This window comes from Platalea leucorodia (genome assembly GCF_965183815.1).
Source record: "Platalea leucorodia genome assembly, chromosome: 2".
Lineage (NCBI taxonomy): Eukaryota > Metazoa > Chordata > Aves > Pelecaniformes > Threskiornithidae > Platalea > Platalea leucorodia.
The window spans coordinates 127,862,741-127,875,544 of NC_138824.1; positions in this window are offsets into that span (position 1 = coordinate 127,862,741).

Below are 12,804 nucleotides of genomic sequence, written 5' to 3' on the forward strand. Positions count from 1 at the left end.
GCTCCAGGGAGCTGCTGCAGTGGATGGCCTGCAAGATGACCATCCGTGGCAGAGCATCTCCCCCTTGTGTCAAATTGTGGTCTAACCAGCCTCTGCTTTCTGGCTTGATTTTGTATGTGAGAATATGTTCACCAGACCATGGGGCCTGATGAGATTCACTCCAGAGTACTGAAGGAGACATAGATGTTACAGCAGGACCGCTCTCGATCATCTACCAAAGGTCTTGGGGGTCTGGGGAGATCCCTGCTAGCCGGTGTTATTCCAATCTACAAAGAGGGTGTGAGGGAAGAACCCAAGGAACTACAGACCTCTTAGTCTAACCTCAGTTCCTGGAAAAATTATGGAGAAGATTATACTGGGTACTGTTGAAAGGCATTTAAAGAATAATGCAATCATCAGGGATGGTCAAAATGGGCTCACAAAGGGAAAGTCCTCTTTAACTAATTTGATATCCTTCTATGATTAGGTCACCCACCTAGTGGATGAAGGGAAGGCGGTGGGTGTAGTCTTCCTGGATTTTAGTAAGGCTTTTGATACTGTCCCTCATAGCATCCTTCCGGACAAGTTGTCCAGCTGTGGGATGAGTGGGTTCACGGTGTGCTGGGTGAAGAACTGGCTGAAGGGCAGAGCTCAAAGGGTTGCAAGTGAATGGGGCTACATCTGGCTGGCGACCGGTCACCAGCGGTGACATCAGGGTTCAATTCTAGGACCAGTTCTGTTCAGTATATTCATCAATGATGCGGATGCAGGAGTTGAATGCGCCAATAGCAGGTTTGCTGATGATATCAAACTGGGAGGTGCTGGTGACTTTCTTGAGGGTCAAGAGGCCTTGCAGAGGGGTCTAGATAGATTGGATCATTGGGCAATGATTAATGGGATGAAATTTAACAAGTCCAAATGCTGGATTCTGCACCTGGGATGGAGTAACACCAGGCACAAGTATAAATTAGGAGAGGAGCGGCTGGGGAGCAGCGCTGCAGAAAGGGATCTGGGGGTGCTGGCTGACAGCAGGCTCAGTGTGAGTCAGCAGGGTGCCCTGGCAGCCAAGAGGGCAAACCGCACCCTGGGGTGCATCAACCACAGCGTAACCAGCCGGTCAAAAGAGGTGATTATCTTGCTGTATTCAGCGTTGGTGCGGCCTCACCTCGAGTGCTGTGTGCAGTTCTGGGCCCCACCATTTAAGAAGGATGTGAAGGTCCTTGAATGCCTCCAGAGGAGGGCAACAAAGCTGGTGAAAGGGCTGGAGGCATGTCCTGTGAGGAGCGGCTAAGGACTTTGGGCTTGTCTGGTTTGGAGAAGAGGAGGCTGAAGGGCGACCTCGCAGTTCTCTACAGCTTCTTGAGGGAGGGGACGTGGAGAGGGAGGTGCTGATCTCTTCTCCCTGGTATCCAGTGCCAGGACTCATCGGAATGGTTCAAAGCTGTGCTGGGGAGGTTCAGACTGGACATTAGGAAGAATTTCTTTACTGAAAGGGTGGTCAAACACTGGAACAGGCTTCCTAGAGAGGTGGTCAATACCCCAAGCCTGTCAGTGTTTAAGAGGCATTTGGACAATGACCTTAATAACATGCTTTAACTTGGTCAGCCCTGAAGTGCTCAGGAAGGTGGACTAGATGGTCGTTGTAGGTCCCTTCCAACTGAAATTTTTCTATTCTATTCTATTTGCTTCCTTATCCTTCACCGAAGTATAGGAGGAGGCTTTCTTCTACAGTTACTTCTTTTGCAGAGAAGATATGGCTCAGGCAGGATCCCAGCTTCGTGGTCATTCTTGCACTGGTCTCCTGCATTAGATCCCAGTGTGTGCAGACCCTACTGTGAAACCGGCACCGTCTTTTCTCAGACCTTGGGAATACCCCCCGAGTCGCCTTTCCGCATGGGTAACCGCATTGTGTGGAACTGTTTTGACCAGGTAACTTCTCTTGCTAAACCTTTGTTCTCTGGGCTCGTTTTTAAATGGGGCACAAGTGGCAGTTTCGTGATGATGCCCCCGCCGCCTCCGTTAAAGCATGGCTTTCCTGTTTCCAGCAAGCAGAGCCGTTTCGGTAAAGAGCAAAGCGATGCCAATCTGCCGAGCAGAGTCAGGCAGCTGTGACTGTGAAGTAATGTCTCCTGTTTCATCTTATTTTTGTCTTGTGGTTGAAGGGCTAGCTTCTGAAGTTGGAGGAGGGCAAAAGCAGTTTGCAAGGACAGTGAAAAGCGTTCAGGGCTCTTAATGCCAGGTTGGATATTTCAGGGCCCCGATGCATGATCCATTTGGGATTTAGTTGTGGCTGTTGAAGAATTTATCTCCCTTTGTAGCCAGGGGGAAAAGTGTTTCAGTGGTGATATCTTAACTTAGCTGCAGCTGTGTACCAGAGTCCTCGGTTGCTGCGGTTCACAGCCTGCTGTGGAGTGAAATGGTGGGCACGCACCGCGTGCTGCGGAGCCACGAGGTGGAAGGCACTGCCGCTCTGCCAGGGCGGCAGCCTCTCACAGCCAGGAATGAATCAGCAAAGCCAACAGATGAGCACAGAACGATGGACTCCTGCTTTGAGCCAAGTCTGATCAATTTTTTCTCTCTTTTCTTGTTGATACACAGGCAAATGCATCAGCTAGCAGATGCTGCCGCAGGAAATATCATCACCACAATATAACATTACAGATCTACCCTGGAAGGTATGTTGCTACTGACCACAAAGGCACAGGAACGATCCTCAGCTTTTTCTCCAGAACAGCCAGACATGATACAGCTGGCCACTAGCAAAGGGTGAGGGACAAGGCTTTGAAGGACGAACTTACATCTTCATTGAAGCGGTTCAATACAAGAAATTATTCCCTCTCAGAGATCGGGGCGGGGGGTATACTACATACTGTCTTATATCATCTGGTGCAGGTCTGGTTGGGTGGGTGGGGGGGGGGTTGTGAGGCAGTTTTTTGTGGTGGTGGGAGAGTTGTGCAGGAGGTCTCTGATAAAAAACCTTGCCAAATGTACCTGTTGCATTTCTCATCATGGTAAACTTTCCGCAAATAACTTTTCACTTACACATCCAGACTGACTGCAAAATCATGCCCTTGTCCCAAAGTTTTCCTCCAAAAAAAGGACATCACATTGTGTTTTGGCTACAGAATAAGGTTTTACATTTCATATTTTTAGTTTTTCTTTAAAAAAAAATAGCATCTTGACAAATACAGACTTTCCTGAAGTACGTTAAATTTAATCAAAAGCTCTATCTCTGTTCAGAGCATCTGGAAGGAATGACCATCGTTCTCCCTCTCTTTTTAATTGCTTTCATGAGTATTATTTGCTCTATCAGGGAAGGAAGGAGAATTCTTGACTTTCATCATTTCTTTATGGTTGGCTGCGACTTTTTGCTTACCTCTCAGTTTTACTTTCTCTCCTTAACTGAATTATTGGCTTTAAAACAAGAAGGGGAAAACAGTGGCCAAAAGGTGGTCTTGCATGCACGTGAAGCACAGCACTCAAGAACAACAGATGTTCCCAACAACAACAGACGTTCCCAAAGCATTCACATAAGCAAAAGAGGGAGAAACTAAAATGCATCTTTGTGACAAGACACGGGGTGCAATGAGAGTTTACAGAAATTGTCTGTTCAGGAGACATGAAACAGCAGCTATGAAAGAATTTCAACTGACTCATGGCTGAGCTCTTGGCCACCGTTGCCTTTGCACAAGGTGATGGCACTCAGGCTGAGTGCTAACGGAGGGTATTTTTCAAGGTACCCTCAGCTTGTTGCTAGCTGCTGGCTGGGCAGGAGAGGCGTATGTGATCCTCACTGTCCTGTCGTGCTGGAGCCTTACCTGGGACTAGGGATGCTTTCTGAGATGGCTCATGGTGGGTGCTAAGGGCCTCCTTACAGCTACAGGGCATTCTCAGCCCTCACCACAGACACCATTGCTCCATCTATCAGAAACTTTAATTTGAAATGTGGTCCTCTGTTACCATATAAAACCCTACAAAACTCCTGATGTTCTAGTACTTTTATACTGTCTGCCTTTAAGTCACTAGAGGGCAACGTCTCACTCAAACAAACACACAGAGCCAGGATCTCGCTTGCTCTTAAAATCAGCATCTCGTTAGTTGTCATTGAACTGAGAGAAATGAACTCGATTAATTTAACGCTAAATTCTATTGCCAAAAAGGAAAGAAGGAAGAAGACCATGGGGCAGCTTTCTAATAAATAGCAAGACTCGGGTAAAAAGTCTCTAAATGCCAGGAACCACTCCAAGAGCTAGATTATGGATTTATTGCTTTCTGCAGCAAAAGATGGGCTTGCAGTAATTCCCAACAGCCTTGTTTTGGCGAGAGCACTGACAAGCAAAGTGCAGGCAGGGTTCTGGGAAGGAGGGAACTTGCGGGAATAGCCACCACCCTGCTCCATCAGAGCACGGGTCCTGCCCTCTCTCCATGGGGTTGGGCCATGGGCCTGGTGAGAAGGCAACCGTGGCTCCCACGTGTGCCTACCTCCCAAAGACCTCTGTATCCCTCTTTTTCTCCTTCTCTCCCCCCCCGACAGATTTTTCTCTGAAGAGGTTTTCTGTTGCCACACCTTTGGCTCTGATGGGAATGGTCATTTCTGAGTGCACATCGTCTCTTCTTTATGCCATGAGACCCAGGTGTACAGAGAGGCCATTACAGACCATCTATCCCCTCTCTTATGCTCCATCTTTAGTTTAGAGTGATGCCCAGCAATGGAGTTCGAGCACCTTGCAAACTACATTCCCAATAGGAGCAGCCTGGCCTCTCTGAGCAAAACTGGGGCATGGACAGTGATAGATAACGGGCTAATTCTGCCTTCACACTAAATGTTTCTCTCCCTATCAATGCTAGGATTGGTGTTTTTAAAGCAGTAGTAGTATTTCGCCCTAGGACTCTCATCTGAGGCCCTTGCAATGTCACATGAGACAGTAACACACCACCAGTATTCAAAACATGGTGAGATCCCACTTGCCCTATCAGGGCAACCTCTGCCACGCGTGCGTGCAACTCCCCGGCATTGCCACAGGACGTGTGTGGGTGCCTTTGATCTCTTTGGGGTCTGACTTCTCTGGCTGGAGGAAGACGTGCAGTTGCAAAGAAAATTAAACAGCTCCAGGTAGCAAATGTATTTTAGCCTTTGTGTTGCAGCATAAAGAAATGGAGAACGCTTTTCGCATCACACAGGAATTTGTCATTTCTGCTCTAAGCAATGCCTTTGGTCTGAAAGAAAGGACAGGATCAGAGCCTGGTTTTGAAAGCATCTCCTGGATGGGTGATGAGGAATGCACAGATGCTACCAGAGACCAGGCCTGTGGAGAGTGCAGGATGTGTTTTCCACAGGAAAGATTCTCTAATTTACCCTTAGCATCCTCATAAATAGAAATTACAAGGAAATGCATCAAGGAAAGAATTAATCAGATTGAAAGGCTTTGTAGTAATTAGAAAAAAGAATGGCATCTTCTCAGGCTCCCCTGGCTGCTGGTAATTACCAGCTGCACAAGCGTAGTTTGTGCAACTTAAAGTTTTCTGGATTAAAAAGCTCAATATCTTCTTGTTTCCTTTCTTCAAGAAGCCACTGTTGGAATCAGGCAGCTACACAGGCCAACAGCTCAGAGAAACGTGCATCGAGCCTCCTTCAGCCTGGCAGGGCACCGCTTTACATGCGGGGTGGTCCAGAGCCTGATCCCAAGCCATGGCCCAGTTGCATCTGGCCTATCAGTTTTCGCTGTTGTCCTGGAAAAGATGGGTACCATTTGTTATCCAGCAACCCAAACAGCCAAACCCCGTCTGCCGCAACTGCAGGCAGCCTTAGACCCATCTGCTTCTGCACCGCATCCCAGCAGCAAAGGCCAGGTCATAGCCTCTTCCGATGCCGGTACTGTCACTGACACGGCTGGGGGGCCTGAGGGGCAAGCTTGCATGCACTGTTACTCAGGGGGGCTAGGTACCGCTTTCCAGGGAAGGAGTTTTATTAATTCAAGAGAGCTTATGAAAGTCCTGTTCCAACAAAACACAACTCAGGGGAAATAAAAAAAATTCCTCGCAAAAAGAATTTTTAAGGAAATGAACATCAAGTGGTGAATGCCTGTGATCCGCTTTTAAAAGGGTAAGGACACAGGGCTGGGAGGGACCTCATCAGCCACCAAATCCATCCACTGCTCTTTCTGGTCCTTTCCCCTGAATGAGCCAAGAGCTGTTTCAAAGATAGTTTGATACTTTGCCACCCTGCTCCTCAGGCAAGCAGACTGTTTTGGACCCGCACAGATCATTAGGAGCTTTCTTTGAACTTTCAAGCGAAGTCTGTTCAGAGCCAGCATTGTCTGGTTTGTACCAATACAGACTCAAGCTGCTCTTCTCCCTCCATAGGGTTTGCTGTCCGTGCAACCAGTTGTTCTCTGGGTACCCAGCCCCCTGAGCTGGAAGACAGGGACAGGGAGCAGAATGAAGCCCCCATAATCCAAGGAGAAATGGTTAGTGACCTGCTGCACCATGTAAACACACACATGTCTATGAGACCGGGTGGGATCCACCCAAGGGTACTGAGGGAGCTGGTGGAAGTGCTCACCAAGCCACTTTCCATCATGGATCAGCAGTCCTGGCTCACCAGGGAGGTCCCAGTTGACTGGAGGTTAGCAAATGTGACGCCCATCTACAAGAAGGGCTGGAAGGAGGATCCGGGGAACTGCAGGCCTGTCAGCCTGACCTCGGTGCCGAGGAAGGCTACAGAGCAGATCACCCTGAGCACCATCACACGGCATGTACGGGACAACCAGGGGATCAGGCCCAGTCAGCATGGGTTTATGAAAGGCAGGTCCTGCTTGACCAACCTCATCACCTTCTATGACATGGTGACCCGCTTCGTGGATGAGGGGAAGGCTGTGGATGTTGTCTGCCTCGATTTTAGTAAAGCCTTTGACATGGTTTCCCACAGCATTCTCCTGGAGAAGCTGGCTGCTCATGGCTTGGACGAGTATACTCTTTGCTGGGTGAAAAACTGGCGGGATGGCCGGGCCCAAAGACTTGTGGTGAATGGAGTTAAATCCAGTTGGCGACCAGTCACAAGTGGTGTTCCCCAGGGCTCAGTACTGGGGCCAGTTCTGTTTAATGTCTTTACTGTAAACGATCTGGACGAGGGGATCAAGTGCACCCTGAGTAAGTTTGCAGATGACACCAAGTTGGGCAGGAGTGTTGATCTGCTGGGAGGATCAAAAGGCCCTACAGAGGTACCTGGACAGGCTGCACTGATGGGCCGCAGCCAACTGCGTGATGTTCAAGAATGCTCAGTGTTGGGTCCTGCACTTGGGTCACAACAACCCCATGCAACGCTACAGGCGTGGGGAGGAGTGGCTGGAGAGCTGCCTGGCGGAAAAGGACCTGGGGCTGTTGGTGGACAGTCGGCTCAATATGAGCCAGCAGTGTCCTCAGGTGGCCAAGAAGGCCAATGCCATCCTGGCTTGTATCAAGAACAGTATGGCCAGCAGGACCAGGGAGGTGATGGTGCCCCTGTACTCGGCACTGGTGAGGCCGCATCTCGAATCCTATGTTCAGTTTTGGGCCCCTCACTACAAGAAGGACATGGAGGTGCTGGAGTGTGTCCAGAGAAGGGCAATGAAGTTGGTGAAGGGTCTGGAGCACAAGTGCTATGAGGAGTGGCTGAGGGAGCTGGGGTTGTTTAGTCAGGAGAAGAGGAGGCTGAGGGGAGACCTTATTGCTCTCTACAACTGCTTGAAAGGAGGCTGGAGCCAGGTGGGGGTTGGTCTCTTCTCCCAAGTAACAAGCGACAGGACAAGAGGAAATGGCCTCAAGCTGCGCCAGGGCAGCTTTAGGTTGGATATTAGGAACAATTTCTTCACCAAAAGTGTTGCCAGGCACTGGAACAAGCTGCCCAGGGCAGTGGTTGAGTCTCCATCCCTGGAGGTATTTAAAAGCCAGGTAGATGTGGCGTTTAGGGACATGGTTTAGTGGTGGGCTTGGCAGTGCTAGGTTAATAGTTGGACTTGATGGTCTTAAAGGTCTTTTCCGACCTTAACAATTCTATGATTCTATGGATTTCCAAGTGTAATTCATCTCAGCATGGATAATCAGGGTGGTTTGCAGCATTCCAGATGGGGTCTCAGCAGTATCTCCTGTAACAGCATGTCACATAGATAGTACTAATCCATGCAGCACACCCCCTGTGCTGAAGAGGAAAGAACACCCAAGGGTCAAGTTTCCTTAAAAAATAACTGCAACTTCAAAGGAGGAGCAACTATCGTCAATGATTTCCTTTGGCAAACCAGATTAGGCTGGTTGAAAGGCTTGCCATGGTCTGGTTGTCTTGGAAGTGAACCGAATTCCCAAGACTGTGAGCCAACAGATTCATCACCTGAGCTCAGGCCAGAATCAGTCTGTTTCAGTGTGTTCCTCTCTGCCCTCCACAGTCAACAGCTTTCTTTGGGCTGTGTTTCTCCCCCACTTCTTCCTCTCGAGTCAGTGGTAGACACTGTCCCTCCTTGTAACCCAAATCCAGATTTTTACCACTAAGCCGAAGAGTTTGGCTGTTTTCTAGCTGTGTCATTAAAATACCATAGACTGGAGAGGCAACAGATCAGTGACCAGAGCTAATAGCAGCAAAAAGGATTAAATGAACAATAGGTCTTGAGCGTAATTTATGAATGCCATTAGCGGCTGAGAGGGAATTACATTATGGCTGCAGTTCTGAGGGGGAAGGGTGGGTCTTATCTGGGTAGGAAGAAAAAAAAGGGACTGATTGCATTTGGATTAACAAACAATGATATTGATTCGCAATGTGATATGTCTCGGGCTCTTATGTTTAGATCAGATGTAATAACATCTGAACAAAGACAAACTGCATTTTCTCTATTTTGTGTTCAGACCCCTATGGCCAGCAAACATGCTTGTATCTCAGGGCTGTCGGTTACGCGGCATCCACCAGCCCTGCCTGGTAAAGCACAGTTCTCCGTCAAAACTCTGGCAGAAAGGCAGGTTTTCTTCCTTTCGCAGGTGCGGTGGTCTCTAAGAGGCACAACATCAGTTGTGTGAGCGTTTCTTTGCAGCCTGTGCACCATGTCCCGGGGATGGGGCTGAGCAAGCAATGCCTTTGTTTGCAGTATCTCCTCCGCCTTTCGTTTGATAGCCAACACGGTATCTCATTAAACTGCTTAGCTTGGCAGCTGGGGCCATTTGTTATAGTGTGATATGAAGGATCGTAATCAGATTAAACCTCAGGATCATATTGTGGAGGGAGAGATTAGCCTGGAGAATAAAGAGAAATTTTAATTTTGTGTGACAGTGCAGAGTTGCCTCTACTTGGGTGGTGAGGGGGGTAGAAAGCGATTGCAGAGGCTCGAGCTGGGGAGGATTTGTTTCGCTGGCTCCCTGCTCAGTTTTGAGCAGAAGGGTTTTAGCACCCACTTTGAAATATGGGGTAGCTCTGCAGCCACCAGCCCCTCACAGGGTTGGTTCACTCTGCTTTGCTTCCCAAATGAGGGCTTGAACAGAGGGCTCGCAACGGGGAAGGAAAACCCAGGGGGTGTAAATGATGCCAGAAGCCAAAGCTGCATGTGCACTGAAGCACGGCACTTCTGGAAGGGGGATGCCCTTGGCACTAGCCACTTAATTCTCATTATCTCTGTGCTGGAGGCCCCGGTCCTTGAGCTGAACTGCTGTTCCCCAGCTCCTTCCCGCTCTCGTGCATTTAGCACAGTGTCCTATGAGTCCTCCAGCAGTCTGGGGACAGGAGACATCCTCCAAAAGCCAGCAGGAGCCCCACAGTGCGAATATAGAGCTAGGAGGTCTTCTGTGAGCTCCGCGGAGATGATTTGGTCAGTCTTAAAAGTAGCAATAAGAGAAAAGTTGGCAGGCTGGGAACGGCAGCATGCGGATGAATTTCTGGCATCTGCGCCACCAGAGAGAAACGTGATCGTGGGTCAGAGCAGCTCTGGTCTCTGTCCTGAGCCCATTTAACGGGCCGGTCTCTTGGAGAGACCCCACCTACCACAACTTCAGAAACAAACTCAGATCTCTGCAGCTCTCTCCGTGGGCATTGCAACGGGCAGCAGGTATCCCAAACCCTGCCAAAAGTTTTTTTTTAAATGTTGGCTGCCATAGCGCAGCTCGGGGATCTCTGTCCTGTTTTTTCCCCTTAGTCAGTGGACAGTCAAAGCCAAAGAGGGGACAAAATCTGTACAGAGAACTCCTTCGGCTCAGGGAAGCTCCAGGTTCAGAGGAGGTGCGTGCACCCGTATAATCACATGCACATCCCATCGTCACCAGTGAAACCAGTGGGAACATACAAACATACCCACTTTCAAAAATGGTGGCTAGGCTGAGTCCTATCCCAAAAGAAATAAACAGCTGTCAAAAAAGTGGAGCTAAAAATGGGTATATAATTTTTTTAAAACTGTACCTAAGACCATTGTAAGCTCTGTTCCCACACTCCCTCTGTTACTTGTCCTGGAGATACACTTAATGAATAATATATTCTCTCATCAGCTTGATGTTTTGCTCAGGTATTGTACCCTCTTCCTTCTCCTTTGTCTGCTCTCCATTCCCTAGAGACTAAGTACTTTAGGGTAGGAGCCTGGCATAGAAAGATCTTCAGTTTCATTGTGCTTCCTGAAACTTAACACAACGCAAACCCCTAGCAAAACCTCAGAGTAACGGAGGAGACCCTGATCTAAACAGCTGGAAAGCCGCCAGAGCCTTTCCAGACACCCAAGAGGACTTCTGGGATGATGAGGAGGCACCTGGGGAGGGACCACATGGACGAGAAACTTGCACCCCGCTCTGCCCGAGTGCTACAGCCATGCAGGTCGCTAACGACGTCCTCTGGTTTGGGATGATGAAGTGCCAGCGCGCAGGGGATGGCGGTGCCAGATGCTCAGTATATGGCTTCGGGAAACTCACATCCAACATTAATGACCAAAAAAAGACGGCAACAGACTGTCTTCCCCTCCTGGTGCCTGACAGAAACTGAGAAAGGGCACCCGCACAACGGGAAAGCATAAATTTAGCCGTGATACTCTTTAACCTTGCAGCAGGATGGGAGGATGCTTGCTGCTCCCCCTGGGCCAGCTGCAGTCCTGGGCTGTCCCTGGGACCTCCATGCAGCATGTTGACTTTGGGCAAGCTCCAGGCCCCATGAGGAGCCGAGGAAGCTTGCTCTGGAGGCAGAGCCCCTCGGCAGCGCTTGGAGGCCTTTCTGCTCAGCCCACAGCAATGGTGGGAGTGGAGCAGGGGCAGAAATCCTGCTCTGGCTGGCTGAGCCTGCCTCGGGTGCAGTGGCCGTCTGAGCCAGTGCTGCACGGGGGTGAAAGCAGATACGTGCCCTCAGGAGCTCCTCCCTCTGTGGCACCGTACACTCCCGAAAGCATCCCTGCTGATGAAAGAGGTTGCTCTCAGCAAAGGCATCACTTTAATAAGTGATGATGATCATATGCAATATGGATACGACATACATTATATAGCATATGTACCAATCCAGCCAGACCTAGGCTGTATTTTCCTCCAGCACTCTCTGTAGGTACACAGGCAACGTGTGTCAGGGGCAGAGCCCAAGCTCGCTCTGCCTGTGCGCCCAGCTGGAACCGAAGGCGGCTGCCCCCAAGCCCGGTGCAAAGCACGCTGCTGAGGGGAAGAGACTGACCCCATCAAACGTTGTCCTCCTGTTGCCCTGGTGACTTTGTCAGATAAGGTAGCCTGTGCCCAGGCGCTGTCTGTTCTTGTATTAAAGGCTTTTAAAGGCAGTGATCCTGCTAAAGCCCCCACGCAGAGAGGCCCCAGTCTTTATTATGCCTCTCGGAGCTGCTGCAAGACAAGGACTAATTTGAAAATGGCTTCAGTTAGGTTCCACCAGGCACAGTCACCTCAGAAAGGGGAATCTGACGCACAGCGGTGAGACATCAGAGGTGGTGAAGTCAAACCCCACGATACACACAGACTTGGGGCCTATAAAACGGGGAGAGCAACACCTAAAAATATGGGTACCAGCCTTCCGGCAAATAAAAGTTCTTCAAGAGTTGTTAAAAAGACTCCAAAACAAGAGCAAAGACCTGAGATGATCCCTGCTCTGCCTGATGCATGTTCAACAGCCACGTGGCGGGCTGGATTGATGGAGGTTGGGATGTGAAGGCGGTCGGGATGCGAGGGCAGTTGGGATGAGAAGGGGGTCGGGACGTGAAGGCAGTCGGGATGCGAGGGCAGCTGGGATGAGAAGGGGGTTGGGATGTGAAGGAGGTCGGGATGCAAGGGCAGTTGGGATGAGAAGGGGGTCGGGATATGAAGGCAGTCGGGATGCGAGGGCAGTTGGGATGAGAAGGGGGTCGGGATGTGAAGGAGGTCGGGATGCGAGGGCAGTTGGGATGAGAAGGGGGTCGGGATATGAAGGCAGTCGGGATGCGAGGGCAGTTGGGATGAGAAGGGGGTCGGGATGTGAAGGAGGTTGGGATGTAGAGGTGGCAGCAACCTCATCAGGCAGCCTGGGCAAAGCCATTAATGTGATTGCAGCATGGAGAAGCTGTAGCAACTGGTTGCTTTCATTTGCTAGGATTTAACGAGAGCAGAGTTTCTCCACGCAAAGTGGAGGCGCACATCCCACAGTATATAACTTTCCTCTTTTACTTAGGAAACCACAGCAAAGGCCACTCTTGGTGTTCTCAGATTGAATCTCTTTGAACCTTTAGCCTACAATCAAAACAAGAAAACAGAAAACAATGCTTCAACAAATAGTCACTGTTTACATCCAAAATACATGTAATTTATGAAAAACATGCTAGCATCCAAACCCAGTGTCTGCTCACTGAGGTCTGCATAACACGTGGTTAGTGA